We start from the raw sequence: 16121 nt of genomic DNA, 5'->3' as shown, positions 1-16121 counted from the left end.
GCTGTCCAACATAGTAGCCACTAGCCACATGTGGCTACTGAGCACTTGAAATGTGGTTACTCTGAACTGAGATGTATATGAGCGAAAAATACATTCCAGATTTCAAAGGCTTAACTAGAAAAAAGAATGTAAAGTATCTCATTAATAATTTTTACCAATTACCTATTTAAATGTTAATATTTTGGATATACTGAAGTCAATAAAATGCTATAAAAATCAATTTCACCCCTTTCTACTTTTTTAATGTGGCTACTAGAAAATCTATACATGTGTCTCATATTTGTGGCTTACATTCGATTTCTATTGGACAGTGCTAGTCCAGAGACTTTAAATAACAAGCTAAAGCATTTAAACCCTCTAGGCAATGAAACACCATTGAAGGCTTTCAAACTGTAGTGCCTGTGGTCGATTTGGGAGGGAGCAGGAAACATAAACAAAGCACTGTTTCAGGAAGATCAGTGTGGGGGGCAATCTGCAGGGGTGAGATACTGGAGGCAGTTGTCAATGTCAACAGGCTGCAAAATGTCAAAGGGTAAGTAGGCTCAGCTGGAAAGTATACAAGGTCTTTAGAAGCCCCATGCTGGGTGGAGGGAGGAGTAAGAAATCAAGAGCAGGTTGAAATACGGGAAGAATAACAGCTGCAAGTGCTGACCCCAGCCTGGACAACCAAGGTGCAATACTTGTGGGACTTAGTGAGCTTAGCACAGTTTACTTTAGATCTAGTCTGGCTTAGTGATAAGGGCTTCCAGGCAGAGGTACAATTCAGAACAGGATTGGTGTCCTCTTCAGCAATTTTGGAATCTATCTCACTGTGGCAAGACTTCCAACAGTGAGATCAAGTCTCAGAGGAAACAGAGGATGTAGGCAAGGCTACCAGAAACTACAGGATAGGCTGGGTGCGGTGGCTCACACCTGTAATCCCAGCACTTTGGGAGGCTGAGGCAGGTGGATCACAAGGTCAGGAGTTCAAGACCAGCCTGGCTAATATGGTGAAACCCCATCTTTACTAAAAATACAAAAATTAGCCAGGTGTGGTGGTGCACACCTGTAGTCCTAGCTACTCGGGAGGCTGAGGCAGAAGAATTGCTTGAACCCCGGAGGCAGAGGTTGCAGTGAGCCGAGATCACGCCACTACACTCCAGCCCGGGCAACAGAGCGAGACTCTGTCTCAAAAAAAAAAAAAAAAAAAACCCCAAAACAAAAAAACTACAGGATAGCAATAAATAACAAAAGCAAAAGCCCAGACTTACAACAAAGCCTACAAATATTTACTGGAAGTCTGTTGTATGCCTGACACTTGGCCAGGCTCTGGAGATACACTGAGATTCAGGCCCAAAACAGACATGGTCCTGGATCATGAATTGTGGTGAGAGCTATGAAAAAATAACACGAGCTCTGCCAGTCTTAACTGAGGGTGGATGGGGGTAGTGGGACGACAGCATAAAGGAGGGCCTTTCTGAGGTGACAATTTAATCTGAACCTGAAGTTAGCTGGGTAAAAGCTAGTGGGAAGCAGAGCAAGGACAGCCCAAGCCAAGAGAGTGGTGCAGGTGTATACAAAAACAAAAGCCTTAAGGCCGGAAAAGGCTTGGGCAATTTGAGGAACTGAAAGAAGGACCTTGCAGTTAAGATGCTCAGAGAGGAGGATGGGGTGTGAAAGAAGTGAGAGGAGGATGGGGAGGCCAGAACACACAGAGCCTCATAGGATAAAAAGTAAAATCCCAAACCGGCCTGAGTGCAATGGGAAGTCATAGAAGGGTTTTGACCACAAGGAAATGGTACAATCCTAAAGGTGTTCTAAGTGCTCCAACTACCCATGCTCCTCTCAGGTTGCTGGATCCCGGCTGGCTTGGTAGCAAAGGGGCAGCAGCCAGTATCGTAACTAAGTAGCAGGATTCCAGGTTTGAAATAACAGAGTTTATTATATGGCCCTCCAAATGCTCCAGGGTTGCAAACTTGAGAGGATGATGGCACCACTGAAAAACACTAATAATAACTATAATTATAAATTATAGAATAATAATTAATAGAAACTAACAATAACAGAAACTAATACTAATGGGAGGCATTACCTGACTTTCAACATACTGAGTACGAAGAAGTAGCAAAGAATGCCAGCCAGGCGCGGTGGCTCATGCCTGTAATCTCAGCACTTTGGGAGGCTGAGGTGGGCAGATCACCTGAGGTCAGGAGATCGAGATCAGCCTGGCCAACATGGTGAAATGCTGTCTCTACTAATAATACAAAAATTAGCCAGATTTGGTGGTGTGCGCCTGCAATCCCAGCTACCTGGGAGGCTAAGGCAGGAGAATCGCTTAAACTCGGAAGGCAGAAGTTGCAGTGAGCCAAAATCACACCACTGCACTCTAGCCTGGGCGACAGAGAGAGACTCCATCTCAAAAACAAAAGAATGCCAGCAGGTAAATATGGATTTTGTTTTGGAGTATGGAAGAGAGGTGAGGCATGGATATGTAGGCTAGCATATACAGAGGTGACAGTTAAGTCTCATAAATAACACTTATGAAGATTAGAAAAAGAGAAAAATAAAACAATAAAAGGAGCCCTTAGTAATTGACCTTAGTGTTTATCTCCGGGATAGAAGTCAGGAAAGGAATGATGCCCCAAAAGGTAAGGAGGAGGACAGTACGATGTTAGAAAAACTTAAGAAAAGGCAGAGAGTTAAGAAAGCTGACTGGGCACGGTGGCTCATCCGTGTCCTAGCACTTCGGGAGGCTGAGGTGGGAGTTTGAGACCAGCCTGGCCAACATGGTGAAATCCCTAAGGTCGGGAGTTCGAGACCAGCCTGGCCGGTCACTGTGTTAGCCAGGATGGTCTCCATCTCCTGACCTCGTGATCCACCCGCCTCGGCCTCCCAAAGTGCTGGGATTACAGGTGTTAGCCACCGCGCCCAGCCAGCAGTGTATAAATGTTTTAAATAAATGAACAAATGTTACCTTCTATTCTCTTTGTACTAAAAATACAAAAATTAGCTGGGCATGGTGGTGCGTGCCTATAATCCCAGCTACCTGGGAGGCTGAGGCAGGAGAATCGCTTGAACCCAGTGAAGTTGGGAGCGGGGAGCGGGGCAGAGGTTGTGGTGAGCCGAGATCATGCCACTTCACTCCAGCCTGGGCGACAGAGCGAAACTCTGTCAGAAAGACAAGAAAGACGGATGGATGGATAGAAGGAAGGAAGGAAGGACGGAAGGAAAAAGAAAAGAGAAAGCCGTGATCCAAAGGGATGGGACAAGGGAGTTTTTTTTGGAGTGATGGAACCATTCTGATCCTGACTGTGTACATTCATGTGTGAACATTCACAGAACTGTAAACACACATAAAAAGTCAATATTACTGTATGTTATTTTTTAAAAAATGTTTAAATGGATAGGAATTGTCAAAAAGGATTGGCTGCTGCAGGGAGACAGAAAAGGATGAAACCTGAAGAGAGAGTTTTGGAAATTTTTTTTTTTTTTTTTTTTTTTTGAGACGGAGCCTTGCTCTGTTGCCCAGGCTGGAGTGCAGTGGTGCGATCTCAGGTCACTGCAGCCTCCGCCTCCTTGGTTCAAGCAATTCTCCTGTCAGGCTCCCGAGAAACTGGGACTACAGGCGTGCGCCACCACACCCGGCTAATTTTTTTGTATTTTTAGTAGAGACGGGGTTTCACCATATTGGCCAGTATGGTCTTGATCTCCTGACCTCGTGATCCGCCTGCCTCGGCCTCCCAAAAGTGCTGGTATTACAGGCGTGAGCCACCACGCCCGGCCAATGTGGGAAATTTACCCACTAGGTAATTGGCAACCTTGGAACAATCTGGCTGCAAAAGTTTAAAGAATGACTGTGTAGTGAAGACGTGAAGAAAGGGAAGCAGCCAGCATAGACTGCTCTTTCAGAACTCTGGAAGTGAGAGGAAGAGAAGCTCAAACATGATAGTAGAATGGAGAGATCCAGCAAACTGGCAGAATTTTCCAAGACCCCATGAGTTGCTCCATTTAAGTATTTTTTCAAAACGCGCATTTTGCACATGAACTAGTCATTTTCTTATTGTCCTGTTAAACTAAAACTGCACAATTCAACGACTAAAATGAATCCGAAATCTACACTTTGATTCTGCTCCTTAGAATCAAATGTTAGTCAACTAACGTTTTCTGTGTTCCCACTATGTGCCAAGCACTGTGCTGGATAGAAAAATGAGTAACACTTAGTCCCTGGAAGAGCCCACAATTTATCACAATACACAATAGCCCGGGACTGGAGCAGAGATCTGCACAAAGGGCTCTGAAAGCCTTGAACTCTTGAGCTAAAAAGTATTTTTACAATCTTTATAAAAATTAAACAGGGAAGAAATAAGATGTACTTTTGCAAAAATGTTATTAATTTCTAAAAGCCAAGAATGAGCTTAATGTAAACTTTTTTTTTTCTTGGAGACTGAATTTCGCTCTTGTTGCCCAGATTGGAGTGCAATGGCACAATCTCGGCTCACTGCAACCTCCGCCTCCCGGGTTCAAGCGATTCTCCTGCCTCGGTTTCCTAAGTAGCTGGGATTACAGGCGCCCACCACCACGCCCGGCTAATTTTTTGTATTTTTAGTAGAGACGGGGTTTCACCATGTTGGCCACGCTGGTCTCCAACTCCTGACCTCAAGTGATCCACCTGCCTCGGTCTCCCAAAGTGCTGGGATTACAGGCGTGAGCCATCGCGCCCAGCCTAATTTAAATTCTTAAGTTAGGTATGGGCAACCTAATCATCAGTGGTATTCTCCTTTTCTATTCCTCTCTACTTTTCAGTGCCCTTTCTCCCTCTGATAATTCAGGGAGGAGGCAAAATGAAACACGCGTAGGCTCTCAAACCAGACAGACGTTGAGACTAAACCTATGCCCTGGAACTGCATAGCTGTGTGGCTCCTGGAGATCCCTTTTCTCATTCATAGAATAGTAACGATACCTACCCCACAGGCTTGGGCTAAGAATTAGGGGAAAAAATGTAAAAAGGCTGGCATAGAGTAAGCATACAATAAATGTTAGCTAATATTATTACTGCCATTTCAACAAGTGGTATTGCTCCAACTTGAAAACATTTTTAAGGCCGGGCGCGGTGGCTCACGCCTGTAATCCCAGCACTTTGGGAGGCCGAGGCGGGCGGATCATGAAGTCAGGAGATCGAGACAATCCTGGCTAACATGGTGAAACGCCGTCTCTACTAAAAATACAAAAAAATTAGCCGGGCGTGGTGGCGGGCGCCTGTAGTGCCAGCTACTCGGGAGGCTGAGGCAGGAGAATGGCGTGAACCCGGGAGGCGGAGCTTGCAGTGAGCCGAGACTGTGCCACTACACTCCAGCCTGGCACAATCTTTGAGACTCTGTCTCAAAAAAAAAAAAAATTTAAGTGCTTCCATTTGAATGAGGGCAATTTTTTTCAAGGACATGACATTTATATGTTACCACAGAAAAGCAGCTACGGAATTCCTATCAGAAACCACTCTGCTCAAATAATGGTGTTTGGGATAAGCCCTTAATAATAGTAAAGAACTAAGAAAATATAAAAGTATTATTATCACCATCATCACCACGTCCCACGTGGGACAAGCCAGTCTGATTTGTATTCTGGATATTGGTGAGTGTGCCTTCGTGCAAGTGGGCACTACACAGCCCTCCCACTACCTGCCTACAGCCATGCCGCACACTGCAGACAATGCGCTAAAAGTTCCGCTCTATAAGAGGCATTTACACAACACTACCCAAAATACATCTGTACTTTCGAAGCCAAGATCACTGATGATTCTCCAAATCAAGAGAAACCTTATACTACTGAAATCTCCCACAGCGAAGAGAGAAGTAACCTCTATTAGTAAACTTTCACAAAATGCCAATGTCTATCATTTCTACACACTTTCTATATATACTTAACTGTTGGTGGGGGCACTAATGTTTCATTCACTGATTCTTGGCTTGTTTTATTCACTATGAAGAAATATCTTTGGCCAATTTTGTATAATTTTGCTTAAATTATAATACAAATGACCAACATGAAATTCACCATCCTCTCGTTCAATCTCTAGCACTGATGCTAAAAAGTAATAAAACAGCCAAAACACATGAGAAAGCACGAACTTAAAGTCCCAGGCTGGTAACCTGAATTCCAAAGAATTCAGAATAAGCTGGTCCTTAAGGCGCTTGACTAGAGGTGACCGTTACTGGACGTCTTTAACCACTACAGCGTGTCTCGCTGGATCGGATGTCCAGCCTCTACAGCCGAATAAACCGGTAGTCTGGAACTGAAGGGCACCGGACCACGGGAAGGTGTAAAAACACTCCGTGCCCCTCGTTTCCTTGTCCAGAGTCTGAGCCGCCTCCCCAAGTGGCCGCACACGCAGGGCCCTGGCGAGGGGTGTGGAACGCATTCACCTTGTCACGCAGGTCCTGCACACAGGCCGGGACGCTGCGCAGGGACCCGAGGATCCGAGGCCTGACGCCTCCCTCTGCCACCGCCAGCCAGGGGCGGACGCGCCTCCGCGGGCCGGGAAGGTGTCCCCGCGCCGAGGCCCCCCGGAGACGGGAAGCGAACTCGACTCGGCCGGGCCAGCCCACCCGGAAGCCCTCCCCCAGCTCACACCTGCTGGCGCGTGACGCCCGGAGCCGCGCGCGCGCCCGCCAGTGCCTGCCCGGCCGTTCGGGGCGCCCCGGCCCGCGCGCCGGACGTCGCCCCGAGTCCCTCCCCGCCCCTCGACTCAAATCTCGGCGGCGCCCGCTCCCGCGGAGCGCGCGCTCAGCGCCGCCGGCCGCACCAGCCCCGCGCGCGCTCACGCCCCCTCCCCGGCCCGCTCCCCGCCCCACGCGCGCTCCCTCGCGAGGACATGCACACGCCGCGCCTCCGCTCACCGCCCCGGGCCGCGCCGCGCGCCCCCGGGGGCGCCCTCGCCGACCCCCGGCCGCCCCGCTCCGTCCCGGCGGGTCGCGGGGGAGGGGAAGGACGGCGCGGCCGCCTCACCTCACTCACCGCCGAGCCGTGCCGGCTCCGAGTGCGCGGCGTTTCGCTGTGAGGCGAGGCGCGCAGTCCCCGCTTCTCCGCAGACTATGGAGGCGACGTCGTAGGGGGGACTGAGGGGCGCAGGGGTCACTCCCTCCCGTTTCGCCTTGCAGCAGCACGGGGACCCCAAAAACTAAAAACAAAATAAACAAACTTTCCCCTCCGCATCCCTCCCCCAAAACCACAACACAAACACTCGGGGGCCCGCCCAGAGCCCCACTCCATTGGCCGCAGGGAGGATGCTTCCGGCTCTCACTGGCTGGCTTTTGTGCCCGTCAAGCTGTCGTTCCGCCCCTCCAATTCCTCGTTGCTGCCTTCGCCCCTCATTGGTTAAGTGCTTCCCGTTTAACGAGCTAGGATTGGCTGAGCTGCCTGAGCCAATCATGTGGGGACACACCCCCTCAGCATCCCAGAGGCCGCTTCCTCGGTCGAGGACCCAGAGAGACTCAGGGGAAATTAGAGCATGATGGCGGCCGAGGTCGCTTGGCGCAACCATCGTCTTTTTTCTTTATTTTTAGCTCATTAGTGCCTTGCCTCGGCGCTGTTTCCCTAAGCTCCTCTCTCCAACCAGTACTGCCCTATAACGGAATCCATACGTGCCGGCTCCTTGATTTATCCCCTCCGAAGTGCTGAGTGTGGGCTGGTTGTGCGTCATTGGACTGTCAGTATGTCACTCCCCAGTCAAATCTTCAAGCTATTGGTGGAACAGCAAGAAAGCCCGTCCAACAACAAGGGCTAATACCATTGGTTTGACTCCACTGTGTTATTTCCTGGCACCTTATTGGGCAAATAGGTGCATCAGATCCGGATTCGCTCTGCTACGGTTAATTGTTTACTGGGGATTTGGGATCAACTCTGGTTGTTTGGCCAGTAGTTGATGATAATAGTGACTCCCTTATCTATTTTGTGCCAAGTATTGGGCTGCTTTCTTCACAAACATTATCTGGTTAAACCTGGGAGTAATGCAGTATCCAGTTTTTATAGATGGGAAATTAAGGCTGGCGAGAGCTTAGAAAACTTGCCCAAGGTCATCCAGATACAGAGTCGTTGGTGGGCCTGGCATCTGGTCCTGGGTCAAACTGCAGAGACTTCACTCTTTTTATTATGCTTTAGTGCCTCCACCTTAGACGATGTACTTGTCAGCCAACCTAGCATCTTAAAAACGTTTCATTTGGAACTCAAAGTCTTCAGTCAGTTTCTGGAAGTGACTTTGTTGGGGACTTACTATGGAGAGGTTGTCATTGCCTCCACCACATCTTCCTCCCCAGGACCCATTCCTCTCCCCTTTAAGTTAAGGTAGACATTTCTGCCTCCTTTTATGTGAAGCCTAGGCACCACTCGCAACCCCTGACCAACCATCTACAACTCATTCTTTGGAGAGAGTCTTCAAGAGCTGGAAAACTAGGAGAAATCAAGTCTAAAGAGAGAGACAGAATAAATCGTCTTAGAAATGAATAATTTATTGCATGCAAAGAGAACAGCCCTTCAGCTCCTGGAAATCTTCCAGGATAGTTGATGCTGAGCAAGACGTGTGCTCCTGGCTGGTGGCCACTGGGTTCTTTCCCTATAGCAGCATTCATCGAAGTTAATCCAACATTTCAGCCAGAGGAGGGCAGGATGCTTAGGACCCATTGCCAGTGAGCTTTTGCGACCGAAATGATCTCCAGGAGCACAACGCTGGACTCTAGCCCACATTCCATCTTGGGTAATTAACATTTTACCGTCCCAAATCCCCATCCCCTGTAGCTTCAGTGGGATCACCGCCCTTGTTTCACTTCCTGATCCAAGCTGTTGTGTAACCTCCTTGGCACTGCTTTAATAATAAAACAACCATTGTAACATAGTAACAATGCTCAACACTTAGAGCCTTTCAGCAAATGAAGCCAAGGTATTTCATAAACGTCAATTAAGAGTAAGTGGCATGTATTCCTAGGGCAACTGCAAGAAGGACAGAAGAAAGATCATGCGTCAGATTCTAATATAGGTTGTAAGAACGTGAATCCTTAAAATTGTATGCACATACCCCATATTAGCCTTCCAATATGGGGATTCTGAACTCAAAAACACAATGAATGAGAAACATTCAGAATCTAAAACCTTCCTAATCTTTGAAGTTGGTTGCTTGGACCCCTATTTTAGCACTTAAGTTGGTGCTTGACTTTCTGGGTAATTGTTTGATACATTTCAGTTGTAAGTACCTTGAAGCAGATGGTTTCTTTTTCATCTTTGTGTCCTTCACATTGTTCTGATCGTAAAAGGCCCCCAAATAAATAATTACTCAGTAAATGTTTAGTGAGCATGTCAGGCACTTTTACTAAGTTACAAAGGCTATGCAGATGAGTGATACACTCTCTCTTCCTTCAAGGACCTCAGTCGAGTAGGGGTGTCCAGCAGATAAGCAGATAACCATGGTGCAGTGCTGTGAGAAGGTGCCCTGGAAGCAAATGGTAGGGACATGGGACTCCATCTCGGGAGGGACAGAAATGGCTTCCTGGAAGAAGTGACACCTTCAAGGAGAACTAAAGAATGAGTTACGGTTAGCTAGGCAAGAGACTGGTGATGTGTGGTGACCTACAACATTTGCTCTCTGGTGGCAGGGAGCAGAATGGGAATATCCAGAGATGGCCAAAGCCTGTTCTTCTTAGAATCTTTGTCCATAAAGGCCTCAGCAATTTGTCCACTCCACCTCATTGTGCCTTCCCTCCCAGAGACAAAACAAATGCCTGAAACCTTCTCCTATTTGCCCACTTGAGAATAGGAAAATAATTTCCAAATAAGATGGCCGTTTTTCTGATCATAAAAGTAACATTGAGGCCAGGCACATTGGCTTATGCTTGTAATCCCAGCACTTTGAGAGGCCAAGGCGGGAGGATTGCTTGAGGCCAGGAGCTTGAGACTAGCTTGGACAACACAGGCAGAGCCCATTTCTACAAAAAGAAAATAAATAGTTGCGCATGGTGGCCTGCGCCTATAGTCCCAGCTACTCGGGATGCTGAGGCGGGAGGATTGCTTCAGCCTGGAAGTTCAAGGCTGCAGTGAGCCACAACACTGCACTCCAGCCTGGGCAATAGAGCAAGACCCTGTCTCAAAAAAAAAAGTAACATTGAGTAAATATAATATTAACTCAATATTTAATATTCTGTATTTCAGACAATATAGAAAGTTATAAAGTAAAAGCCTCCCATAGTCTGTTACATCCAGACACTGTTAAGGAGACTATCTTCCCAGACTCTTATGAACAGACCCACAAATGAGTTTCTTCTTCCAACAAACAGTGGGATGTGGTTCAGGGTCTTTTCTGGCCTCTGAGAGCTCTCATCACCCAGAACTGCGGCTTTGGATGGAACCTGCCCTCGCTTTCTATACTTATAGGAAGGAAGCCAATCTGTCAATCAAATATTTATTGTGGAGAAGATGGGTTTCAATTCCTGTCACAGCCAATGACAGGACTTTTGGGGCTTACTCAGCCTGGTGTGAATGTTAAGCCAATGATTGGGGTGAGGGTGTCTGCACTGTAGGGCTTACAGGCATGCCTTGGTGCCTGTGGAATCAACTCATACCCTGAAAAGGCAGCCCAGGTCAGAGAATGCTATGCCAGGGTGCTCTCTTGTGCTCGCTCTCATTTCCTCTCTGTATGCTACTTGGGGAAAATATTTTTCTGTTTGTTTGTTCCAACCCACCCAGCTTTCAGAGTAAAAAGACTCGTTAAGCCCTGCACACTTGTATGCAGGCCAAGTGCACTATGTTCTTGGAGCGCTGTGCTATTCTTAGCGCTCTATATGTGGTGTTCTATACAGTTGGCTTTTTGCTGGAGGGGAAGGCAGATTTCATGAGTGATAGCTGCCTTGGCTGGATACCAAAAGTGCTCTGAGCCATCTCAAGCAACAGGCCTTCCTTTTTTCCCTTGAGAGGTTGTGTTGTGATCCCTGCCCTTGGCTTGGACAAATTCCAAGGCAATGGGAATTTTTGTGAACAATTCTGCAATAACCCACAAGCTGGGGGAAGGGGGGATAGCAAGCTGGATCTGCTCCAGCTCTAATTTCTGTGGCACAGAAGAACTCCTTCCGCCCTTTGCACTGGCCCCTCATAGCTATGAAGAATTTGGAAGTGTTCATTAAGCATTCTCCAATTCTTGAAGCTTATAACAATGGGAAGATCCCTGTAAAGGAATCTGATCCAAAAGACAAGGGGACAGCTGACAGCTGATACTGCTTGCTTGGGCAGTGGGTGTAGCCATTGCCAAAGACCAAGAGCAATGAGGCAGGGAAACTCTCTAGAGAGTGCTGATTACAGAGGGCATGCTTATAAGCATTTATTGCATGTCTGGGAGCATTTACTGTGCAACACATCCCTTGTGTCTGTCTCACCCTCTAAATCACCTATCATTTTTTATGACCACACTTCCTGAGAAGCTACTTAGTTAAGCAGCAAACACTGGACCCCCTCATGTGTGCTGGCCAATGCTAGACACACAGGAGGCAGCTCACAAGAGAACCAGGATTACGGTTAATAACTACCCTTTGGTGGACACTTGCTGTGTGTCATACACTGTACTGAGGGCTTTACGTGGATTATGGCTGTTAATCTTCACAACAACCATTGTTATCCACATTTTCTAGATAGGAAAATGGAGGCACTGAAGGGCTAACTAACCCATCGTTGAACCTAGGCAGTCTGACTCCAATGAGTAAGCTCTTGTCCACGCTGCTACATTGCCTCTGGGATGTCTGACTTGGGAACCCCACAGTGCAGCTGGGGAGATGACCAGCCCTCAATGAACAGTTGTCCTCGTAGTCTTTAGTATCTCAGCCCCATCCTCTTTACCCCCTATAAACTGAAGGAAAGAAGTACACCTCCTTCCGGCTAAATTACTGCCTCTGGTGGTCCTTCCTCTACGTCCCAACTGAGATCTGGCTTTTCTCCCACTCCCTTCAAATAGCTTCCTTCCCTTTCTTCTCTATTTTCTTATCCTAGCTTTTTAAATAATGGCCTGCAGCCATCTCCACCACCAGGAATGCTCTCTCGTTCTTTCTCTCTCTGAACCTGGCTTCTAGCCCTAACTCTACTGAAATTCATTTCTCTAAGCTCATCTATAACCTTTATGTGGCCAAGATCCAAGAGACTTTCTCAGTCCTTGTTTCCATGGCTTCACCAATACGTTTTACTCTGAGAATCTTTTCTTTGCTTCCCCAAATAGCCAGCTTTCCTCCTACCTCTACAACTGTTCATGCTCTTTTCCCTACCATCTCTTTCTCTAAGCTCCTTCAAAGGAGTCTGTCTGCACTTCTCTCCTTATGTTGTCTCTGGGGGCGTGCGATGCTCGCAGGACTCAGCAAGCTCAGCTGGGTCATTATCCTACTTTCACCTCTAAGATGAGAATTCTATCTCTCCATCTCCACCCTTCATTCTGCAGCTTGTTTGCTGCGTGACTTTTTGCAAGTCACACAAACTATCTAAGCTTCAGTTTCCTCGTTTCTAAAATGAATATATTGAATCAGATTTGTTATTCTCCACCTAAGATAATGATAAAACCTAACATTTTAAACCACATACCAGGCCAGGCGTAGTGGTTCATGCCTGTAATCCTCCCAGCACTTTGGGAGGCAGAGGCAGGTGGATCATGGAAGTCAGAGGTTCAAGACCAGGCTGGCCAACATGGCAAAACCTCGTCTCTACTAAAAATACAAAAATTAGCTGGGCATGGTGGTGCACACCTGTAATCCCAGCTACTCAGGAGGCTGAGGCAGGAGAACTGCTTCAACCCGGGAGGTGGAGGTTGCAGTAAGCTGAGATCGCGCCACTGCACTTAAGCCTGGGCAACAAAGGGAGACTCCATCTCAAATAAAAAAAACTGCATACTATGCCAGGCAGGACTAAGTGGAAAATGAAAGCATGGGGTTCTGTGTTCACAGGTTGCATGCCCATGAAGCCAGCTCTAGTACCAGCCTCTGCTCCAAGCATTGTATATGTATGAGCTTATTCAGTCCTCATAGTAACTTTCTGAGGTAGATACAGATGAAGAAAGTAAGGCAGAGATAGGTTAAGCAGTTGCCCAAGGTCAGTTTTTAATTGGTAGAATTGAGGAAAATAACACTTGCCTGTTGGGGCTGTTGTGAGACTCACAGGTGCAGGTGCATAGGGAAGGCTGGTTCCTGTCCAGGGACCCCTCAGCCCGGCCATGCCCATTCTCCCGCAGAGAGTTTGTCCATGCGGTTTCTGCTGCCTGTGATGCCCCCTCTTCCTCTGCCTGTCCCCAAGTCTACACTTTCTTCAAAGCTCAGTTCAAGCCCCTCCTCCTCCTCTGAGGGGTTTCTGCAGCCGAGGCAGGCCCACATCTCCCTTCCCCTGGCAGATTTCCTGAGCAACCGTGGTGAAGGCAGCCCCCTCCCCGCCTTAGGAGCACTCGCTGGCCTTTGCGTACTCCAGGCTCAGTAATAACCAATCCTACAAGGCCAGAGGAAAAACTTTTTTCTCCATATCCTTGGAGCAGCTTGCTGTAGACTGTCTCACCCACCAGACAGGAAGGCTTTGCGGGCAAAACCTATATTTGAGTTATCTGAGTCTTCACTGTGTCATCGATAATTGTGATTCTCATAATTCTCCTAAAAGAGTTCTGTCTAGGCTCTGGACCTTTCCCTGGAATGCCTTGCCTCATTGTCCCCTCCTCCATTCACTCCTCAGGTGTCGGCTCAGAGATTACCTCCTCCTCCAGGAAGCCTACCCTGTTCTTCTCCCCCAGGTTAAGTGCCTCCTCTGGGCTTCTTTACATGCTGTGCTTTCCCATCACAACACTTGCCTCCCAGTGTCCATCTTCCTAACCATGTTCTGAACATTTGAAGGTAAAGGCCAGGTCTATCTTATCACAGTGCCTGGAACACAGTAAGTTCTCAATAAGTTCATTTGAACAAATGAATGAACGAATGAATGAATGAAAAAATTAAATGTTGAGCAGGTGCAGTGGCTCACACCTGTAAGCCCAGCTACTTGGGAGGCTGAGGTGGGAGGATCACTTAAGCCCAGGAGTTAGAGACCAGCCTAGGCAACATAGCAAGACCCCATCCCTAAAGTTTTTTTTTTTAATTAGCTGGGCAGGGTGGTGCATGCCTGTAGTCCCAGCTACTTGGGAGGCTGAGGCGGGAGGATCACCTGAACCTAGGAGTTTGAGGTTGCGGTGAGTTATGATTATGTCATTGCACTCCAACCTGGCAACAGAGACCCCATCTCTTAAAAAAAAAGTTGGTGAAAACTCTGGGCTCTGCAGGCATCTCAGCACAGGGCTTGGCACCTGATGGGTGCTTATGTACATTTATGAAATGGGTGAGAACAAATCCAGAATTTCTGTTCAGAAGAAGCCTTAGTGGCAGCGGTCTGGTTGGAGGAGTGAGACTAGTGAATTCCTCTTGACAGAACAATGACAAGGTAAACATGAGAGTTGAGAGTCTGTGTTGGGAGCGGAGGCATAAAGGAGAGGTGTCCTAGGCCAGAGGTCAGCAAACCCAGGCTTGAGGACCAAATCCAGCCCACTGCCTGTTTTGGCACAGCCTGTGAGCTAAGACTGGTTTTTGCTTTTGTTTTTTTGTTTGTTTGTTTTTGAGATGGAGTCTAGCTCTGTTGCCCAGGCTGAAGTGCAGTGGCATGATCTCAGCTCACTGCAACCTCTGCCTCCCAGGTTTAAGCAATTCTTATGCCTCAGCCTCCCGAGTAGCTGGGATTACAGGCATGTGCCACCACACCAGGCTAATTTTTGTATTTTTAGTAGAGACAGGGTTTCACCACGTTGGCCAGGCTGGTTTCGAATTCCTGACCTCAGGTGATCCACCCACCTCGGCCTCCCAAAGTGCTGAGATCACAGGCATGAGCCACCGCACCTGGCCGGCTTTTGCATTTTAAAAGAATATTACTACTTTGTGATACATGAAAATTATGAGATTCAGATTTCAGTATTCATAAGGTTTCACTGGAACATGGCCACACCTGCTTGTTTCTGTACTGTCTAGGGGTGCCTCAGTGCTATGACAGTAGCTGCAACAGACACACTGAATGTTCACTTTTTGGCCCGCCACAGAAGGAGCTTGCAGATCCCTGCTTTGGCCGTCTAGCTGACCTAGGGGAGGAAGGACGCATGCTGCCAGCCAGCCACAAGGTGTCAGCCTCTCACCGTGATGCTGCCAGCCAGCCACAAGGTGTCAGCCTCTCACCGTGATGCTGCCAGCCAGCCACAAGGTGTCAGCCTCTCACCGTGATGCTGCCAGCCGCGTGGGCTTCTCCAAGTTCTCCAAGGCTTCTCTCCAGGGCCACCTGCGCAGGACCAGGACTGTGGCCCCTAGACCCCGTCCCACCAGGCTATAGTCACTAGTGTGAAAGCCAAAGACATCAAGGCGGGGTGTGGAATCTACATGAGGAGTACAGGCCTGGCTTGGGAAGACCCATGGCCTGGAGAAGGGTTGGCAGACTTCTCCGGACGTGCTCTATTTCTTTGATTTAGGTTTATTTGTATTTTGTATACAAAAGATTCTCCAAACAAACTAAAATTGTTTATTTCACCACAAACTATCAATCCAGAAAGGTTGTGGGACTTTTGCACAACCAGATAAGACCGCAGCCCTCTAAGGATGAACCTGCAGGAGGGGAACACAGGTCCCTGCCAAGCAGAGTGGCTCCGAAATGGCATCTCTGGCAGGTTGTCTCTCCCTTTCTGTCAAAACCTGGGCCTTGGCCAGGTGTGGTAGCTAATGCCTGTAATCCCAACACTTTGGGAGGCCAAGGCAGAAGGATCACTTGAGGCCAGGAGTTCAAGACTAGCTTGGGTAACATAGTGAGATCCCATCTCTACAAAAAAATATTGAAAATTAGGGCAGGAGCGTTGGTGCAAGCCACTACTACTACTAGCTACTTGGGAAGCTGAGGATGGAAGATCTCAAGGAACTCATTGAGCCCAGGAGTTTGAGGCTGCAGGAAGCCATGATTACGCCACTGCACTCCAGCCTGGGTGATGGAGCAAGATCATCTTAAAAAAGCAAAAAAAAAAAAAAAAAAAAGAAAGAAAGAAAAAAGAAACCTGAACTCTGTAGCTTCCTTCAGGTGAACAAGCAGTTAGCCCT

At 47.9% G+C, this 16121-nt stretch overlaps 1 protein-coding gene across 11 annotated transcripts in view; it reads right to left on the bottom strand.

Annotated features, from left to right (window-relative positions):
- TNRC6B (trinucleotide repeat containing adaptor 6B) overlaps positions 1–12749 on the bottom strand; it is a 296357-nt gene extending 283608 nt beyond the window's left edge. For 6 of the 11 annotated variants that reach the window (XM_055374696.2, XM_055374703.2, XM_055374712.2 and 3 more), the window contains exon 1: positions 6982–12749. The gene's annotated coding sequence lies outside the window, so the exon portion shown is untranslated. Of the gene's footprint in view, positions 1–6398; positions 6577–6981 lie in introns of those variants that run through there. The other 5 variants (XM_055374704.2, XM_055374710.2, XM_063704790.1 and 2 more) reach the window with 3 other exon arrangements.
- Between the last annotated feature and the right edge of the window lie 3372 nt (positions 12750–16121).

This window comes from Gorilla gorilla, chromosome 23 (assembly GCF_029281585.2).
Source record: "Gorilla gorilla gorilla isolate KB3781 chromosome 23, NHGRI_mGorGor1-v2.1_pri, whole genome shotgun sequence".
In the NCBI taxonomy this organism is placed as follows: Eukaryota; Metazoa; Chordata; class Mammalia; order Primates; family Hominidae; genus Gorilla; species Gorilla gorilla.
This window is presented reverse-complemented; position numbering and strand designations above follow the sequence as displayed.